Raw genomic sequence first — 18,370 nt, forward strand, 5'->3', positions numbered from 1 at the left:
TTTTTTTTTTCACATTTATAGACAGAGTAAGAAGTGGTTTAATTTGATGAAATCAAACTTTTAATGAAAACAAAAGCGTTAGCTCTGAAATAAGCCATCAGTTTTGCAGGGCTATAGATCCTTTGAACTTGGATGACATTGTCTCTGGGGACAAGATGTTTGAAGAATTTTAGACTTTAAAGCCTTTAGTAGGAAAAATGAGTCCAGAATCTGTTCCTATAGGATGGGAAAAAAATAATTCACTCTTCAAAAGATCAGGAGAAAAATGATGTCATTTTCTATTTCCCTTAAGTACCTTTCCTTCAGATACTCATATTGGAAGAGGCTCAACAGTCATGAATTTAGGTGCCTATAGTCCTAGTGATCTGGGCATTTATGTCCTCTCTGTATGGAATACTGAAGAGAAAAATCCCCCACCTTTAGAATATAAGGATAAAGGGATCTATGGGTAAGATGGTCTTAAAAAACATTGCTGACTAATTTTAATCTATTAATTTAATATAATGAACATAATGATTTGTGTAAAGTTACGTTACCCCTGTTATATTCCAAATCTGTTAGGAACAGCTGCTTTGTGTTCAATATATCATAATGCAGAATCATAAAGTTTAAGTTTTTTTTCATTGAAGTCCTTTTTTAGATTTGCAAGCTTGTGCATGAGGGGAGTCCTATTTTAGATTTGCAAGCTTGTGCACGAGGGGAGAAGGGCTGGTGCCTCCGCTGCACTGTTGCTGTTAAAGGTTATCAAAAAAACCCTCTGGGCTCTTTGAAGAAATGAGTAATGAGTGCAAGTTGGTTTTGCAGACCCTGTTCCAAGGGAAGAATAAACCAGGATTAAAAAGTCTCGCGGAGAATATTTTCCCCAGCAGGCCTAACATTTGATGCTTTTTTGCTCCGAAGAACTAGAAGGGTCATGATAACTGAAGCTTGAAATAAATGTGACCTGATAACACAGGTGGGGAGTGGACTAAAGGGACTATAATTAATTGAGTCTTTATATCATGCAGAGGCTGTGGGAGTGGTGCGGTTCTGCTGACACTCCTGTCCATGTGCATGACCAAGGAGTGGGGGCTGCTACCTGCAGTGCCTTCCCCAGCATCTTAAACTCCCTAAAATCTTTCCTAAATCCAAAATACTCCTAAAACCATCCCTAATCCGAAATACCACTTGCCTTTTGAACTGCTAATGATAGACTTTGTCCTACTGCAGAGCTTGCCTGGACTATACGGAAATAACGGATCTGGATGAATGCTTGTCACAGCTCAGAAGGTATAATTCTGGCTGACAAGAAATTAGCATTGTAATATTTTTGCTAAACACTCCCCCACATCTTGCAAGAGTGGAGATGTAAAATGTGGCTCTAGACACCTGCTATCATAGGGTAAAGGTGTTTCTTCTATGATAACCTACATCGATAACTGCAGGGTCAGAACATGACAGTGCTGAGTACCTGCTTGAGGACAGTCCCTATTAAGTTTGGCAGATATAGAATAAAGAGGGGGCTCATAAAAGCAAGTTTACAAGCATGAACCAGAGGAAAGGGGAGGACAGAGTGGTCTTGAGAAACGAGGGAAAAGGAAGTATATGACTTCAGAGACCACAGACTATAGAGATTAGAAGGAACTGAAAAACTGGAACGATCTCAAAAGCTATAGAATAAGGGCTATCAGATTTCTATTTTTGCCTGCTTGAGGCAAGCTGAAATTAAATGTATTTGTGAGGACATGTTGGAGTGCTCTGAGTAAAGATCTCCTTATTTTCTGTAGGTGGCTGCTGTGAAGAAGTCTTCCAAGTGCAAACAGCCAACCTGTCTAATACTCAGCCTGATGCTATTAGTTGCACAAGTGGTGCATTTCTTTTATTCTTTTTTTTTCTCCCCCAAAGCTGGATACCCCCACTCACTACTAACCAGTCAGATTTCCTGACGTCTCCCAGATCATATGAGAATGTGCAATAGCAATTGCCTGTCAGAAACAGGGAGCTGGAGAAAAGGGCAACAGAGTACAGCCATGCACAAAACCTAGAAGTATCCTTGGATTACATGGGCAAATAAAATCATAGGAAGTGATTGGAATGGACATACTGAATTATTTAATTCAACTAACCGCTTCAAGTCTTTGATAAACTGACTTTTTTTTTTTTGTTTGTTTTCCAGTCCACTTCAGGTGGCATAGTCTCCCCTGAAAGCTGCTGGACACGAGAGAGGGCAATCATCTGTCTGCAGAGGAGTTTTACTTCCCTCATCTGACTTTCTCTTGGTTTTATTGACCTCTTTCTTCTGGCACAACTGCCTGGGCAGTTCTGACTCACTCTGTGATGGCAGCATGGGAGGTAGCAGAGCAAGAGCAGAGTCTAGCACATGGATAAAGGCTGTTTTAGGAAGAGACAAGCAATGACTTCAGCAATTCTTATTTCCACTAGATGTGATGGGGGCTGCATTAGTTTTGTGAATGCCTTGCATTGCTGTATGCTTACGTTTACCTTTTTGTGAATGTGGAATTTGAGACTCTGGAAATGAGCCTCTTCTTCCTCAAAGGTTGAAGCAAAAGAAGAGAATATCCCAGAGCGTCTCAGCTTTCTTCTGCATTCATCCTCAGCGCGGGATTTTACCGGACTTTACACTTTCCCCACTGTTATTCACCATGTAGCTGAAGCTTTTTTAATAGAGGTAGAAACAACACTGGCTGGAGTATCAGTTTTATATCAAGGACAGCCACTTCATACTTGTTTACCATGAAAACATCAACAGTTTTTGGAACATCTCCAGTCAACGAGCTGTTGGTGTGGAGAGTTTGGGTCACACCTGAAGCTAGCGGTGAACACCAGGGAGAAGAGAAGGTCTTTGAAGAGGATTCTGCTAGTACCACTTTGTAACTCTGACTTGATCATGGGTGCATAGATTAAGATATTGCCACCCAGACTGCATGACTCATTTGTCTTTTTAAGGTCCATTATTGTGTGATGTAAAACCACCTTTTTGGCAGTTTGGTATTGTAACACTTTTAGCACTCAGAGGCCTAACACTCCAGAAAATGCATTTGCACTGCATTTAAAGCTTGCATGTAACTAAATCCTGTCAAGGAAAGTCTTTACATAATGCATCAACATATGCTGGGTTTTTGTCTCTTTTTTAGTACAGTATAGCTATATAATGAGTTGGAGTGGCTTTTCTAAGTTATTAAAAATAGCCCTAGGCAAGGCTGGCCTTTAAAATAAGTGTCAAGATCCCTAAAACACCTGGGAAAGAGAGAGAAAGGACCAGTTTGGATTTATGTAGAACTTTCTTACCTAGTAGTTTCCATTAACTTCCGTGTCTTATTTTTTTTTTTAAACAGTGAAAAATTACATTAGGCTTGAAAAATAATGAGTTAAAAATAAAGAAATATGTTATTTCCTTAGCTATGGATATTTCTATAAGGCAAAATGATCTTTATTAGGAAGTAAATGTCCAGAGAACCCTGTCCTAAACTTCTTTGCTGCTTTGTAAAGTAGATCTGTTATCAAAACTTTAGCAGCTCAGCTATTAAGAGATGTTTTAATGCAAGATCGTTTGTCTCCTAAAATTTGAATGTTGTGGGTTTGAGACCTCAAGTCACAGCACATATGTTTCTTCCATACAGCCAACATTAAACTGCTGGAGAATCTCTAAAGATCTATTTTCTACCACCTGCGATGATTTTAAAAAAAAATATCTGTTGCACTTTTAAGACTGCGGTAAGTAAACGGATTGTTTAGGGGGAAAACCAGCTCAGAGTAAAAGGTTTTGGAAGAGAATACCAGAATGTTTATAATTCATCTTATGGTTGAAAGGGTTGTGTGAATTTAACTATTACTGTATATTTACATTGACATTTACATACAAGCTCCTACATAATAAGCATTTCTTGCCCAAGCAGGTAATATTAGAGACTGCTATTAACTTGGACTATAAACTATTGGAGCTGTTTCACGGCCACGTGCATGGCCTTCTTGATACATAAGAATGTTCTCCTAGAAATGTTTTTAATGGGATTGAATATTCAAAGCCCTTATAGCAAAAAAAATGACGGCTACTGGATGGACACCAGCACTCTGAGCAAACAATTGCTGTGAACAAGAATATGAATTCCTGTCCATACAGACATAATTCTGTGTTCTCCTTTTTAAGTTAAATATTTTGAAACCTACTACAAATATGAAAAATATGATTTATTTTCTGAAAAAATGTGTGAATTAATACATTGTTTCTTCATTATCACGTAGTCTACTAGTTTCCTAGGGTTTTTCCTAGTGAATTGTGAAGTTTTGGAACTTCATCTGTTTTCATTAATAAAAAATTATTTTCTTCTGGAACTAGCCATTCCATGCACAGTTGTTCTTCCAGGCTTGTGCCTGCATACTATCCAGGTTTGTATTGTCTGTTATGGTTTGATTTCCCCACTGAATCAGATTTGTCACTGGGTGCCTGTTATACCAGCCAGACTACGGGCTGCCTATCTGTCATTCCAACAGCAAGTAAAGGCTGAACGAAGCAAAAAGAAAACAAGTCAAGTTTCTTGCCCCCTCAGGAGACTGCTGGTCCAGAACAAGTCTTGGAATCACTGTTCAAGCACCTGACGAAAGCTATGATACTTCTTGAATTTATTAGAACAGCTGCTGGGCATTCAGCATCCTCAGTCAAAAGTGATTTTTAAAACTGCTGGTTTAGCCTTAATGTTCTGCGCTCTTGGTTGTGCGATGTGGAAACCTGGATGTTCACCAACTTGATGACATGTCTCATGAGCGATGACGCCATGAGTCACTGAAACGGAGACAAGAAATCTGAGCTTCAGAAATGGTGCTCCATCTTTAACTTGCACAGCAAACGCACAACGACCAACCTATTGAGCAGCAATCTGCTCCAGGTAGTGTCTGTGCAGGTTCTGTTTCCTGTTTAGTTTCACTTAGATGAAACGAGCTCTTAGATTTTGTTAAACTGGGTTGGGGTTTTTTTTGCACATCTGAAGTATTTTCAGCCTTCCAGAGATCACACAGGAAGCTTGTGCTGCATACGTTTAAGCAGTATGCAAAGCTGCCATTCTTTTATAGAATTTTGTCACTACTGACATACTGTCAAATGGATGCGAAGGAAATCAGACGGAGTATGCAACTTGACTCAAAATGTTAGGTGTACAGTGAAAGACATTTTCATGAAAAATGTCATGTCCCCAGTAATCTAGGTTTTGGACAAGGTAACACAGGCAAATTCTGCTTCAGTATTTTACAGGTTTGCTGATGGTTTCTTCACGTTTTAGTGATTAAGTTCTCTTGTCCACCCTGTTTACAAATATTTTGTAATTGTAAAAATGCTTTTGATGGGTTTATTTGAGGAAAATCTTAAGATCTACTTGGCTATAATAGATTTTTCAATTCCAACTTATTCCATATGACAAAATTAATTGAAACAGATACTGGTTTTAATAGAGTGAGCAATTAAGTCGTGCTGCTGCAGGTTCTGTAAGCACTAGCAGTTGTTGGTTTACAGGAAAGCACAGTGTTGTTTTCTCACCTCCTCACACCTGGGAGAAGCAGCTCATCGCCACTTGTACGCAGCATCCAATTCTGTTCCAGAAGTCCATTTTTAAAATACATCCCTAAAATGCAGTGCCTACAAAGGAATGGTATTTTAGTTTAGAATGGTGACGGCCAGCTGTCAGGCTGTTCAGCTCCCTCTATCGCCTGTACATGTCTATTACCCGCTGGCATACGTAGTAAATGTTCGGGAACAAGGATGGTCTTGGTTCTGGCTTTGTATGGCCTTTAGCATAACTGGATCTTCGGCCGTGAAATGGAGGTTGTAGAAGTTAGTACAAAATCAATAATAATAATGTAAGGGTCACTCTGCAGCCTAATAGCTCTGCCATTCCCTCAGCAGTGCTGTGTTTCCCCTTTTTCTTTCTGGTATTTGTCTTGAGTCCCGGAAGGTCTTGCTTCTCATGTGCTTCAGTAAGTGCATGATGTACTAATGCTGTTCTCTACAGGAACTATCTTGCATTTTTTTTTTTTTTTTTTTTTTTTTTTTGCTGCAATAGGAAATGATCTGCCTGCAAATCAGTCTTTTCTTTGCAGCCTTGTAAAAATTTTCATGATCTCTTTCCAGGTCTTCCTAAGCTCCACTCCAACCTCAGCCCCAGCCCTTGTTTACTAGCTATCTCTGCCCTTTCTCCATGGGATGTTCTGCAGGATCCTCCTTCAGGGCACCCAGTGAATTTCCTGCTGGACATCTGCACAGATGGAGCACATCTTCCTGAGGAACTCCACTGGAACCCCTTGTCAATAAGGTTCCTTCTACTTCACTGCTGGGACAAATCCTTAAACTTCAGGATGGCCTTGATTTTCTCAGGTTGTATAGCAGCTCTTTATTTTATTGAGGGAGACAACCCCAAAAAATCCTCCTATTCTGCCAGAGCATCAACAGAGGGCTCTGCAGCCTGACCAGCGCAGTGATGGTCCTCGTACACACAGTGCAACCACCCTGCCCTGCAGGGGAACCCCTGCTGCACAGGGGAGATGAGCCCTTGCTTTGTAAGTCAAGTTAAAAATACCAGAAAGATGCTATCATTCTTTGCTGAAAAAGCAAGGCCACGGGGGAAGATGCTATTGAAGACGTATGCAAGGAAGGGGCTTTTCTAGAGCCCCAAAGGTGCAGAGCTGCGTCTGAATCTGCTGGTTCTTGGGGTTCCCCCCGCCTGAGAGGGACCGCTACGGTGCGAGATGCTGCAGGAAGTGAAGCAGGGCAGCAGCTGCCTGTGTGCCTGTGCTTCTCCAGGGGCTGCTTCATGGAGAAGTGTTAAAACAGAAAATAAAAGAAACAGAAGTGTTCATCTGGGTGACCTTCACCAGGCAATACTACAAGTCTTCCTTTTTTTAGTAGCAAACTCTCTGATTGGCTACAATTCACTATTTTACAAATCTAAAGTACCGGTACTTTAAGCATCACGTTTAGTAAGGCTACATTTCAAAATAGCAAAGCAGATTTGTTGCAAGTTATTTATTTCAGTGCTCAAAGGGTTTCACTGAAGGTAAGAAAAGGGAAGTTGTCTTGAGGCTTAGACTCGTAATTCCTTTCAGCATTTCCTTTTAAACCTCATGTTTATCTTCTTCAAAAACTAACCCTCCCTGTTTGTTGCAATTTTAACAGAGGAGCTGCTTTCATACTTACAAATTTTGCTTTTTATCCAATCCGGAAGAGTTTTGCACTAAACCTGGGTGTCAGTTGCTCACTGGTGAGAGAGTTAAATTCTGCTGTTGCAGGAAGTGGTTTTACTTTTTTTTTCCTGCTTTCTTTCTATCTTTATGAGCTGTGGGAGATTAACCCAAATGCTGTTTGTAGACATGTGATCTAGATGTTTTCCGTTTTTTGAAATAGTTAAAACTGTTGCTGGTTGATGGCAGTTTGAGATGAGACAACGACGTCTGTGAGGCTGTAGGTAAGGAGCCTTAAATTCATCTTAACATAGTTTAGGAAACCTGTTGCTGAAGATTTTTAAAGTAATCATAACTACATGTACTTTGTATGTGTTCAATACAGGTTCTGCTAATGACAGAATTATTTTATTTCTGTTGGTGTTTGTGAATTTGAAAGCAATGAGCAACAACATAGAGTGTACAACAGATGTAAAATGATGTTTTAAAGGCAAAATTAATATTCGGAATCTAGCAAATATGTTGTATCCTGTGCAAGAGGCAACTATACCTGACCCTCTCTAGTATCCCAAACCACTAATCACTTCTCTTATCCCTGCTGGTACTACCTAGTTGTCCCAACAGGTAGAAAAGGCTGCTGGCACTGGCTGGGAAGTGAGATTAGATCACACTTCCCAGCATTTACCTTTGCCGGGTGCGATTTAGCCCTGTTTGATTAACTGCCTTCCCTGCTGGTGACCACGAGGGAGGTGGTGAGTAGCAGTTGCTGCCATACGAGTTAGTGAGTGGTAGGGGTAGGTATCTAGTTGATACTCGATATCACTAGAGACTGAAGAGATTGATGGAAGGATCTCTTGCCCTGCTCGGTATCAGAAAGTTTGGTACCACTCTACTACTCATCAGCGGTGCGAACAGGAATAGGACACAAGGAGGCATAAGGGACATTGTACAAAAAATATCCTTGGTTTGTCTATGGGCACTCTCAATGTTGTTCCTCGTGGAGATGTCACGGTAGCATGTTTCCTGCATGAGGCTCTTTTGATCGAGACTAATTCTTCCTCTGCTTCGGAGTCGGCCAGAAAAAAAGGTTGCGTGTCCCAAGTCCCCATCTGACTCGAAGCTTTCTATCACAAAAGATCGCTTTGCATTGCTGCCAGTGGGCGAACACTGTTTTCTGGCCTTCCGAGCCTGACAAGGAAATAGTAATTCAGGAAGATGTTCAAATAACACAGTGTAATGCTTTGATTATGGGCCATGTAAAGCAGAGCCAGAATTAGCAAGATTTGTTCTCCAGTGAAGATTTGTTTTCCTGGTAACGTGTAGTTTGCTGCAAACTTTGTGACATGCGCTCATGTTTGTAACTGATAGTCTTATCACAAGAAGCAACTTGTTTTCCTCTTGAAAATATGGGTCAGAGTTGAAAGATATTACATGTGGCTTGAAGCTCATTTTGAGATTGTGCATGCTAATTGGAGACAGATTTTAGCGTAGTGTTGTAAGATTACATTTCAAATTTTCTGTACTTTTTGGAGAAAAAAAGCTGTCCCGCCTGCATACACAAATCAGCACAGGCAGGGAAATTGTATAAAAAGAACATGTTCTCTTCCTGGGCTGTGTTTGTAGTGGTTTTTATGTTACTGCTGCAGTGTCTTAAAGTCATTTGAAATGCATTTTCCACAGAGCTGTGAGATTTGGTAAAGTAGTTTGAATTCTCAGAGTTATTTTTCTTTATTTTCTCCCTTCCCTGCAACTTACCTCTTTGTGTCCAAAGGAAATTCATTTACAAGCAGCATCTCTTGTTCACTTTACCACTCAATCCAATTACATCTGTAATGTACATTTGTTCATTTTCGTTTCCAAATAGAGTGAACAGCTGAAGCACTGTCTGTATTTTAAAGCTCCTGCTGTACGCTATTATTGAATTACACAAAAAACTTTGCCTTTTTGGCAGCATTTGTTGTAGAAACTTCCTTTTGATTTGATACAAGAGATACCCTAACTTGGAAGAGATAGATACTCCATCTTCTGACCAAGCGTGAGCGTGTGGCCCCCTCGGTAGACCCTCTCACCAGGGTTGGGATTGCCAGGGCAGCAAAGGAGAGGTCTGCTTCAGACCATGTTCTCAGACATGTTCCTCCCCACCTGGAGCAAGGCAGGAACCAGAAACTAAAATGGTGACAGAGACACATTTTGATTCTTCTCCTGGTGTTTGGGTGGCACAACACCACAACCTCCAATGTGGGGCTAGCTTAACTGAAACAGCTGTACACAGCTCTGGGTTGTATTTCTCTATTTCTGGTCCCAGAAGTTATTACTTCTTCGCAGTGATGAGCTTCAGGCCAGGCTCTAAAAAGTGTTATCCCATGCAAGTGGGATGGAGTGCCCGTCGTGATCTTTGCTGCTGTAGTGAGGATGGCTCTTGCTGTGCTGCTCAGAGACTTCAGCTTGCTTCTCTGCTAAGCAGTCCCACAGAATTTTAGCAGTGGGAACTGCTTATTGTGAACTGTTTCTTACTGAGCCACATGGGGCTTAGTGGGTATTAGGCAGCGTCTTCTGAATTTTTTGAGGCTCACAATGTGTAATTCCGATACTTGCCTATTTTTCTTGCCTTTTTTTTTTTTTTCTTTTAGATGCCTCTGTGCTGTGTCAGCTCAATCAGTGTGAGTTGCTAACCACTTAATGAGTTGTTAAAGCCTGCGTGCTGTTAAAAACTGTCTCTTGATGTTGGAGAAGTCTGTTAATGCTTAGGTATGTTCTTAATTAGGAATCTGAAACATGGAAGCTGTACAGAATGTATCCTAATCCTGTATAATATGTAGGCGTTGTTTGGGCTGATGTCTTTTAAAGACAAAACAAAGCAACACTTGAGCTCTAGCTGAAGTCTCTACATTCCACTTTTCTCCTAAGACTTTCACGTGGCTGCATCAGACCTATTTCTCAGTGCTACAAAGACAGAAGCTGGTACTGGTGGGTACCATCTATATAAAGATCATTTTCCTGGTTTCACTTGTTGATAGCATTAGCCCTGAAGAAAACAGATGGGATAAAATTTTGGCCCAGCTTTTGACTGTACATTTTCCATGAGAATTCCAGTGCCATTCAGAGCACAACAGCAGGTTTCTTTACCTGGTTACACAACCTGCAAACAACTGTCGCTTTTTCCATCCTGTGGTGGTTTCCAAAAGCTTTTGTCACCATCAGACTAATTGCTGTTACGTCCTCTTAGTCTCGGAGCAGGCTGAAGGGCCTGCTGCCTTCAGCTTCCTCGCAACGGCACAGTTCCCTGGTGGGTGCACATTTGGGAACTCGTGAGCTTGGTCTAGGTTATGAGGCATTGGTGTTACCTGCTTCTGACACCTTCCCATAAGGTTGGTCTGCTTCAGCCAGCGGTCTCAATGAATCTTAATTTTACTGACAACTCTCTTACAGACGTCTGAAGGAGAGAGGTGGTTGTTCTTTTGCTGTGCTGGATGTTGAGATTGTGCCTTCAGGCACTTGACATGCCTTCTCTCCTTTAAGAAATACTATAAAAAGGTTGTTTTGGAGACTCACTACAAAACAAACACTGCTAGCTCGTCATTGGCGCAGGGGCTTCCTCAATGCAGACCTGTTTCCATTTTAAGTGTGAGACCTCTTACCACAAAGTCTGTGGACTCTCATCATCTTTATTACAACTTGAAGCACCTTGGGGTATAAACTTCAAAACAGGAGCAAAAGAAATGCTCTTGGATTTTTTTTAAGGCGGCTGTCTGAATGAGAAAAGTAGACATTAATATTCTGGGCACAGATATTTAGATGTTGCAAACTGACCACAGGGCAAATCTAACTCACGCTAGAACTCGGTCTGTGGGCACAGCCAGGTCATGCTGGAGCAGATTTTCAGTGCACTGTTGGCTCATGCTGAAGCCACCTGGAAGCGTTGAGGTCTGGCACGTGTAAAAGTGAGTCCTGTTTCCCAGGATCTAAGAACCCAAAATTCATACGTGTTTGAAAATTTTGTCCTTTTTATCTTCATTTCTCTGTATTTTCATTCCCCTCAGCATGAGAAAGAACTGTTTGGGGAGTTAAGTAGGAAAGAGATCGGAGGGTTATTTAACAGATATTGGTATTCTCCAAATGAGCTTCTAAACTTCTGGGGGTATGTGCAAGTTACATAGTAAAATACTAACTCAGACAGTGCATGGATACCTACTGAAGCATTTGTTCAATAAATTAACTGAGCAAGTTTGCTATTGCGATGGTTAGTGGTTTAAGGTTGTTTAAGACACAATATAACACTTCCTGCCATTTGTGATTGACAGGTATTAAATCACTCAGTTGTAGGTAAGACGGGTATTGTGGGTTTGTGCTGTGGTTTTTCATTAATAGTTCTTTCAAAGTCTGTGCCTGATATACGAAACAGGCTTGTTCCTGGAACAAATGAACTTACAATGACTTCTGATTCCTTCTCCAAGACATCTATCCATTTTCAGCCCAACAGTAACATGATAAGCGGAGAGGGAGAAAAGGAGCAAGAAAAAACAGAAGTGAATGTGGCTCAGAGCTGAAGAGACGTGCTTTAAGTATGTGCTTGCTTTTTCTTTCTTATTTCTTTTCCTGCCACACCCTGAACAAAGCTACCACTGTATTTGGTGCTGAATCAGATACTGAAGTGCTTATCTGAACCAGATACCGAAGCTCCTCCTAGGAAAGGCAGGGTGCTGAGCACCTGTACTTGTTTGTCTGCTGCTCAGGGTGTTACTAAACTCTCTTCCTTTGTGGGCAAGGAGGGAAATGACATAGATGTTTTGTGAAGGCAATTTAAGCTCTGGAGTTCTGTCTCCAAGAGAGTCACCTCCATGGTTGGTGGGTTCGTCGCCAGCCTGGTGGGTGTCAGGATGCTGTCAGCAGTTCTGGTGGTTCAGCTGTGGTTCAGGAGACACCTGCTGCTGGGTCAGCCAGATGTCTGCTTGGGACAGTGGCGTTGGAGGAACTGAGCCGTCCACGGTGGGGGAATGGACCCAACGCTGGCAGCATGTCCCACTGGTTGGGGGATCCTCAGCCCGAATGGTGATGCTGGCTGGAGCCCAACCCCCCCCCCCCCCCCCACTTGGTCGGGGCGCGAGTGAACCCCGCAGCAAAAACCACCAGAAGCCTCCATGGCCTCTCTCAGAAGAAATGCATTTCTAGTGAATTCTTCTGCTACAAATGAATCAACATTTTCCAGTAGGAAGATGTTACATCAGACTTTCCAACTGCTCGAGCTGCTCTGACATGTGCTGCCTTTTGTACTTTGGACTGAATAGTGCTGAGGCTTGATCGAGAAAGATTAATGCTTCTATTACCAGCAGCACATTGCATGCTTGGTTACTTTATTAGCAAAAAACCAAAGCATAGTAACCAGTAGTAACGAGTAATCAAATTCTTGAGACGGTTTCTGGACTAAGAGGTGGCACTAATCCATCCGCTCTTCTTGGAGTGGCAAAGGAAGTGGAAACAGCCCGCATAAAAACATCTCAGTTCCTCCTCGTTCGTTAATCCCTAGGCCCTCGTAAAGGCAACGAGTGCCCCCAGTCTTAGCAAAGGCTCAGAGAAACTGGTCTCTTCAAACCATTCTTGAATTGCCTTTGGACAGTCTAGCACTGGCTCTGGATTCAATAGAATGTGCTTGTATAATCTGAGATGTTCAGAATTGCTGCAGAGAGATTTTAATTGGAAAATTTGTTTTCTAGTTTTAATTTTCAGCTAAAGTTTGAGGTTTTTTATAAAGTCTTTCCTAGAGTGTGGGTGAGTGAAGAGAGGGAATCTATTAAGAATGTGGAGCAAAAATTGTATAAAATAAAAGAATTAAAAAAGTTAAATTAAGAAATTTCTTACTAGACTTGTATCATGCATAAGGGTACAGATTTTTAGGGAATAATGTTGAGGCACTGTAAGGACATTTAACCCAGGTGTGTAGGACTGCAAGGGCTCACTTGAGCTGGGCGCAGCAATTTCAGCCAGCAAGGGATTTGAAGAGTGCATCGGCTCCACATGTTACCATGCTACCTAATAAACCCACAGCCAGCAGCAGATGTAATATTTGTTAAGTATTTTTGCTCTTAACACTGTTGGGGGCAGATGAATAGCTGCCACTCTTCTCACCCTGACTGTTGATGCTCGCATGCTGATCTGGCACCCTTGCACTCCTGCTGTCATTGCTGCTGATTCTGGTTGCTCCTACCAAGTGGAAGGACCGGTGGTGCAGGTGGGCTCAGGCCTCCTGGCCTGCAGAAAGCATGCATACAAGGTTTCTGGAATCATCTTGAACCACCTTAGTGAAAGTTTTCATTGATCCCTCACAAAACAATGTAAGTTTGCAATCAAACTTTTAGACATAATTAACAGAGCTTATGCTCAAACTTCTTGCATAATCAAAGAAATTATGTTTTTTGACACCGCAATACGCTTGGTATTTCCCCTTTGCTGAAAGCAGACATCTTAGCTACGCAATGTGATATCAGATAATCTCACATAAAACAAATGCCTTTGTCTTCTCCTCGCTTTGTCACATGGTGCTGAGGAGCGGTGTGGTGAGGCTGGCGCGCCTGCTGCCTTCTGCTCTGCTCTGGGCCGCGGCAGAGGCGGCTGGTGAAGAAAGCAAACCAGGGGCCCCATGAAATGCAGAAGAGGGGCTTGCTCGATGAAAGCCACAAAGAATTTCCCCTTCTAGTTCCTGCTGTAACTTAAAAGTTTTCTCCTAAAATTGTAGGTGCCGACTCTGCTGCATTTCACAGCAGCGTCTCTTACAAAAGCAGCACCAGGAGCTCTGCAAAGGAAAGTGGAGACGGAGTGTGGGAACAGATTAAAAGTGTCTGGAGCTTTTTTTTTTTCCCCCCTCAGATGGGAAGTGGGAGCAGTGAGAAGAAGTAAGGGAGCAGCTGCAGGATCACAGCACAAAAGCTGCTGCAGATATGTATGGAGGAAGATTGGGAGAGGGTAGGAGGGACTGTTCATGTGCACAGCACAGGGAACCAAACATTATCCTGGGGTGTGGGAGAGAGGGGGTCTTGCTGTTTGAATAAAGGACAAGCCTCTTGTTGTAGACACTATTGAGGCAGGCAGTGTCAGAAAGAAATAGTTTTAATATAAGTTTACTTTTTTTTTTTAATTTGTTTTTGAAGCCTGATAATCTTTAAAGCCTTTCCTATTCAATAATCTCAGTATCTCAGTTAGACAGACGTGGCTTCTGTAGGATGATGGGTATATGGAACTGCAAAATGGGTTGAGACATGGCAAATGTGCATTTAAACTACTAAGTTGAGGGACTCTCACTACTCTAAGAGGTTAAAACAACTGCCACTGCTTCACCAAAGGCTCAAGAAGTCATTTTTTTCTAGTGAGGGGGATGCTGCTGCTGCTGCGGGAACTAAGGCATGACTGCTCCAAACATTCAGTAGTGCATAACTGATTTAGAGGTAGAGTGGGATAAAACTTGTGTGTAGCCTTACTCGGTGATGAACATGAGGTGCTTCCTCCACTGTGGATCAACCAGTGGAGCACCTGCGTGTACATGAACGTGGTGCAGGTCACAAATGTGCTGTAACGTCCTACCTGAGCTGCCCTTGTGACAGCTTGTTTATATAGCTGTTGTCAAATTGAAACCGAAATTTCTGTTGGCAAAGCTGTGAAGTTTAGACCTTATATGAAGTTTGTTTCTTTGGCTATTTGCAGCAAGCTTTCAGACGTTTAAAAAATATTTTTCTAATACATCGGTTTTTCTTGTGGTACTAACTCTTCAACTTCCTCAGAGAGTTTGGGCTGTTCCAAAATTACCATCACCACATGTCTAGTTCAGGTAAGCATGGAAAGTTTGGATGCATATCTGAATCTCTGTGAGAAGTTCTGCAAAATTGAGCTGGAAGTATTTCAAGCAGTCTTACTTTGAAATTTCTGTCACTTCTGCTTCTGCTTGTATCTGTAAATACTGCAAGAATAACCTTTCCCGTAGTATCTCATCACTTCAGAGCTGGCAACATTAAAAGTAACAACACTTTTCTGAACATTTAGGCTATAGGAACAGATTTCTTTCAAGCACCGGAGAAAATTTGTGATTCTTATGTGATCTTCCTAGAGAAAACATTGGATTCTTTTTATTCAGAACTAGACAGCTTTAAACTAAAAAGTTACCATGCGACAAGCATCCTATGCAGGTGTAAAATGAGTTTTGAGGGGGTCAGTCTTACCTGTGGAGGTTGGAAAGCCATGAACCTAATCTGTACTAATCTACAATGCCTAAATGTACAGCAGAAAGGAAGGAGGAAGAAGGAAATTATCTTTTCCTCTCCTGATAGGCGAGGGCAGGTCAGGAGTAACCAAGCAGTACTCCTCGGGGCACCTCTAGACTTTTCAGGTCTTATTTGGTGTTAAATCAATTGAATTGTTACAAACTTTTTTGATGCTGGGAACTACTTGCTGTCATTGGTCTAATGACTAAACCATCCTCACCGTGCTATTCAGTGTTGTAGGATGTGTTAGGAGGGTTACATATTGGAGAACATCAGTAGTCTGGTTTTTTTAATACTGTGTATATATGACCAATATTCATCATCTGAAGGATTGTAGTCTAGCTTGCACAGCATGGAAAATGGAGGCAGGTGTCACAGATCAGATGCACTCCAGAAAGAAATGAAACGCGCTGCCAGCAGGAAGACCTAGAAGTAGCAATTTTTCCCAGGCATGTTCTTTTACATATTCAACTGAATTTCTACTATGGACGACTGTTCCCAGAACATATGCAGGCCAAACTGCACACAAAGTTCCACTTGAAACTGAGATATTAAATTGACATAGGAGTGGTGAAAATAGACTCCATTATGCTGTCCCATATGATATACTGGGACAGACAAAACAACTGTTACCTTTCCTGAGACCTTCACATGTAATATAATTAAGAAACCAAGTGATGCAAGAAGAGACATGGCCATATGCAGTCACTTGCTGACTCGAAGGAGCTCTTTTACCCTATTGCATGTGGTTCTGTTGTTTCCAATAATATCCTAGTGATATTTCTTAGCAAGCTTTTGGTCATGCAGGGAAGTCCTGTAGATAGCAGGTCAAGAAGGATTACAGGATTAGAGATGAATCTGTAGTCATTAAATATAGATGTGAAGAGTTTGTCATTGTATCTGCACAACGTTGGAATAGTAACTGTCTCCCATTCTCTTCTCTTTCTAATTCTTAAGCCATTTCTGTCCCGATAGGAAAGCATTTCCAGAGATAACACATCTCTGCCCTATAGGGTACAAGTAGCTTTTCCAGATCCCTGTTTTTCTTTGACATCTGATCCTGCTATTTTTAAGGGTATAGCTGGGAACAGACCCTGGGGCTTTCAGCTATCATCTTCTACAAAATTTCAGAATGATGCAAAGGAGAAACCTAGCTCCCTGCTTTAATCCTCGCTGATAGCCGTTGCCTTTCTAACACTGCTATTCAAATTTTCTGTCTTCGCATCTCTCTCCATCCAATCCTTGAGACAAATCAGGAGTTTGTAAAGATTAATAATATTTCCACGGAAACTGTGTATTTGGTTAAGGTATTTTGCTGCCATCTGCTAGAACGAGGGACTCCATTTCAGCCTTCTATTATTTTATTTTAACCTTTTAATTCTTTATTGGGTAAGGTGCTATTACTATTTGAAAAAAATAGAGAAAAACTACAGTCAATCTTCATAGCATTAAGCCACTCGTATTTTTAGTGCTGCGATTAATGGGCAGAAAATCACTGAACCATCAAACTGTAGCAGTCTCTAAGTTATTGTGTGGTGTAGACTCCACACCCATGTAGATCTGTAATGTACTGTAAGTGGAGAATCACGTATTCCTAGTATGTGTGGTAACTATTGGGAACAAGAAATGAAGTACTGCATTTTAACACTTTAATTCTTAGGAACTCAGTCATCAAAACAACCTTAGAGTATGTTCTTGGACCCAAAATTAAACAACATAGTTACTGCCGTGAATGGCGCAAGTCTGTGTCCTTCCCTCTTGCAATCTGTTATAAAGTGTATTTCCATGCCTGGCTCCGTAATGCAATAAATGCTTTGGCTTTCCTCCTCAAGTGTGCTTAATGTTACTTTTGCGTTGCTGTAAGTCTGTTAAGTCCAGTGGGTTCCCTGCAAGCCTGAGATCAGGATCAGGCCTTTAAGACCTGTCTGGAATTGCATGTCCTGTATTGCACAAGCTAGGAAGAAACTACTTTAAATGATAACACGCTTAATATCCTACTAGATATTAAGCTGTGAGATTTGAGTAATGAGAATTATGTAGTTATTAACCAAAAGTTATTGTAAAATACAACCCTCTCTTGATATATGCGAATAAACCAAAAATGTTGAAACACTCAACATATCAAGGATCAAGTTAAAATCTCAAGGGTAAAAAATTCTGTAGCCTAAGAGCTATTTAACAATGATGCCTGAAAATGCTTTACTTCTTGTATGGCACTACTGCTTAGGAAGTCTGCTATGATTTGGGCCACGTTGTGTCAAGAAATTTGCCTTTAGGTGCATCCTTCATAGAGACTGGGTTGCATACCTCAGAGAGTAAATAAAATTGTGAATAATGTACTGAAGAGCATATTCCACACATGGTAACAGAGTAATGCTGGGCAGTGAGATATTGCTACAAACAAAACAGAAGAGATGTTTTACTCTTCTCTTTGGCCACAGGAGAGGCATGGGTAACTGTACATGTAAATTAGAGTTGCCTGAAGAACACTGTGGGCCATTTCTGCTTCTAATTGCAGAAAGTCCTCAAAATATTGGACTAGAAAAGAGTGACTACAAAGCCAGCCTTTAGACACATGAGGTAAGATGACGTCCATGATCCTTGCTCACTGTGTTGTCTGTTCTGAGAGACACCATCGAAAGTCTGATATGGCTGCAACAGGTAAAAAAAAAATTAAAAATGTATAATAATCAGTGCTGATGAGCATGGCTTTTCTAGGACTTCAGAAGTATCAGCTAACTCACTGATGTTTGCTGATGAGATTGAGTTTGGTTGATAAAGGAGACTGTGCTGTTGAGTTTAGGACATTTAATATTTTACAGCAGAATGAACTCAGCACAAAATTCTGGTTTATTGTCTATCTGATATAGAGGATAAAACTGGAGTAAAGACCCAGGCAACGGTGAGGTAGTGTCATTTCTGATCTCTTACTTTGACTAGAGATGTAACTGATGGTTGAA

General features: G+C 41.3%; 1 protein-coding gene across 3 annotated transcripts in view; it reads left to right on the forward strand.

Moving 5' to 3' along the window:
• Positions 1-7,019: 7,019 nt before the first annotated feature.
• Positions 7,020-18,370, forward strand: part of ARHGAP15 (Rho GTPase activating protein 15) — a 336,537-nt gene continuing 325,186 nt past the window's right edge. Inside the window, exon 1 of one of the 3 annotated variants that reach the window (XM_035897895.1) lies at positions 7,020-7,040. The gene's annotated coding sequence lies outside the window, so the exon portion shown is untranslated. The other 2 variants (XM_035897896.1, XM_009642493.2) reach the window with 2 other exon arrangements.

The sequence above is a fragment of the Egretta garzetta genome, unplaced genomic scaffold (genome assembly GCF_000687185.1).
Source record: "Egretta garzetta isolate BGI_Z169 unplaced genomic scaffold, ASM68718v1 scaffold197, whole genome shotgun sequence".
NCBI classification, from domain to species: domain Eukaryota; kingdom Metazoa; phylum Chordata; class Aves; order Pelecaniformes; family Ardeidae; genus Egretta; species Egretta garzetta.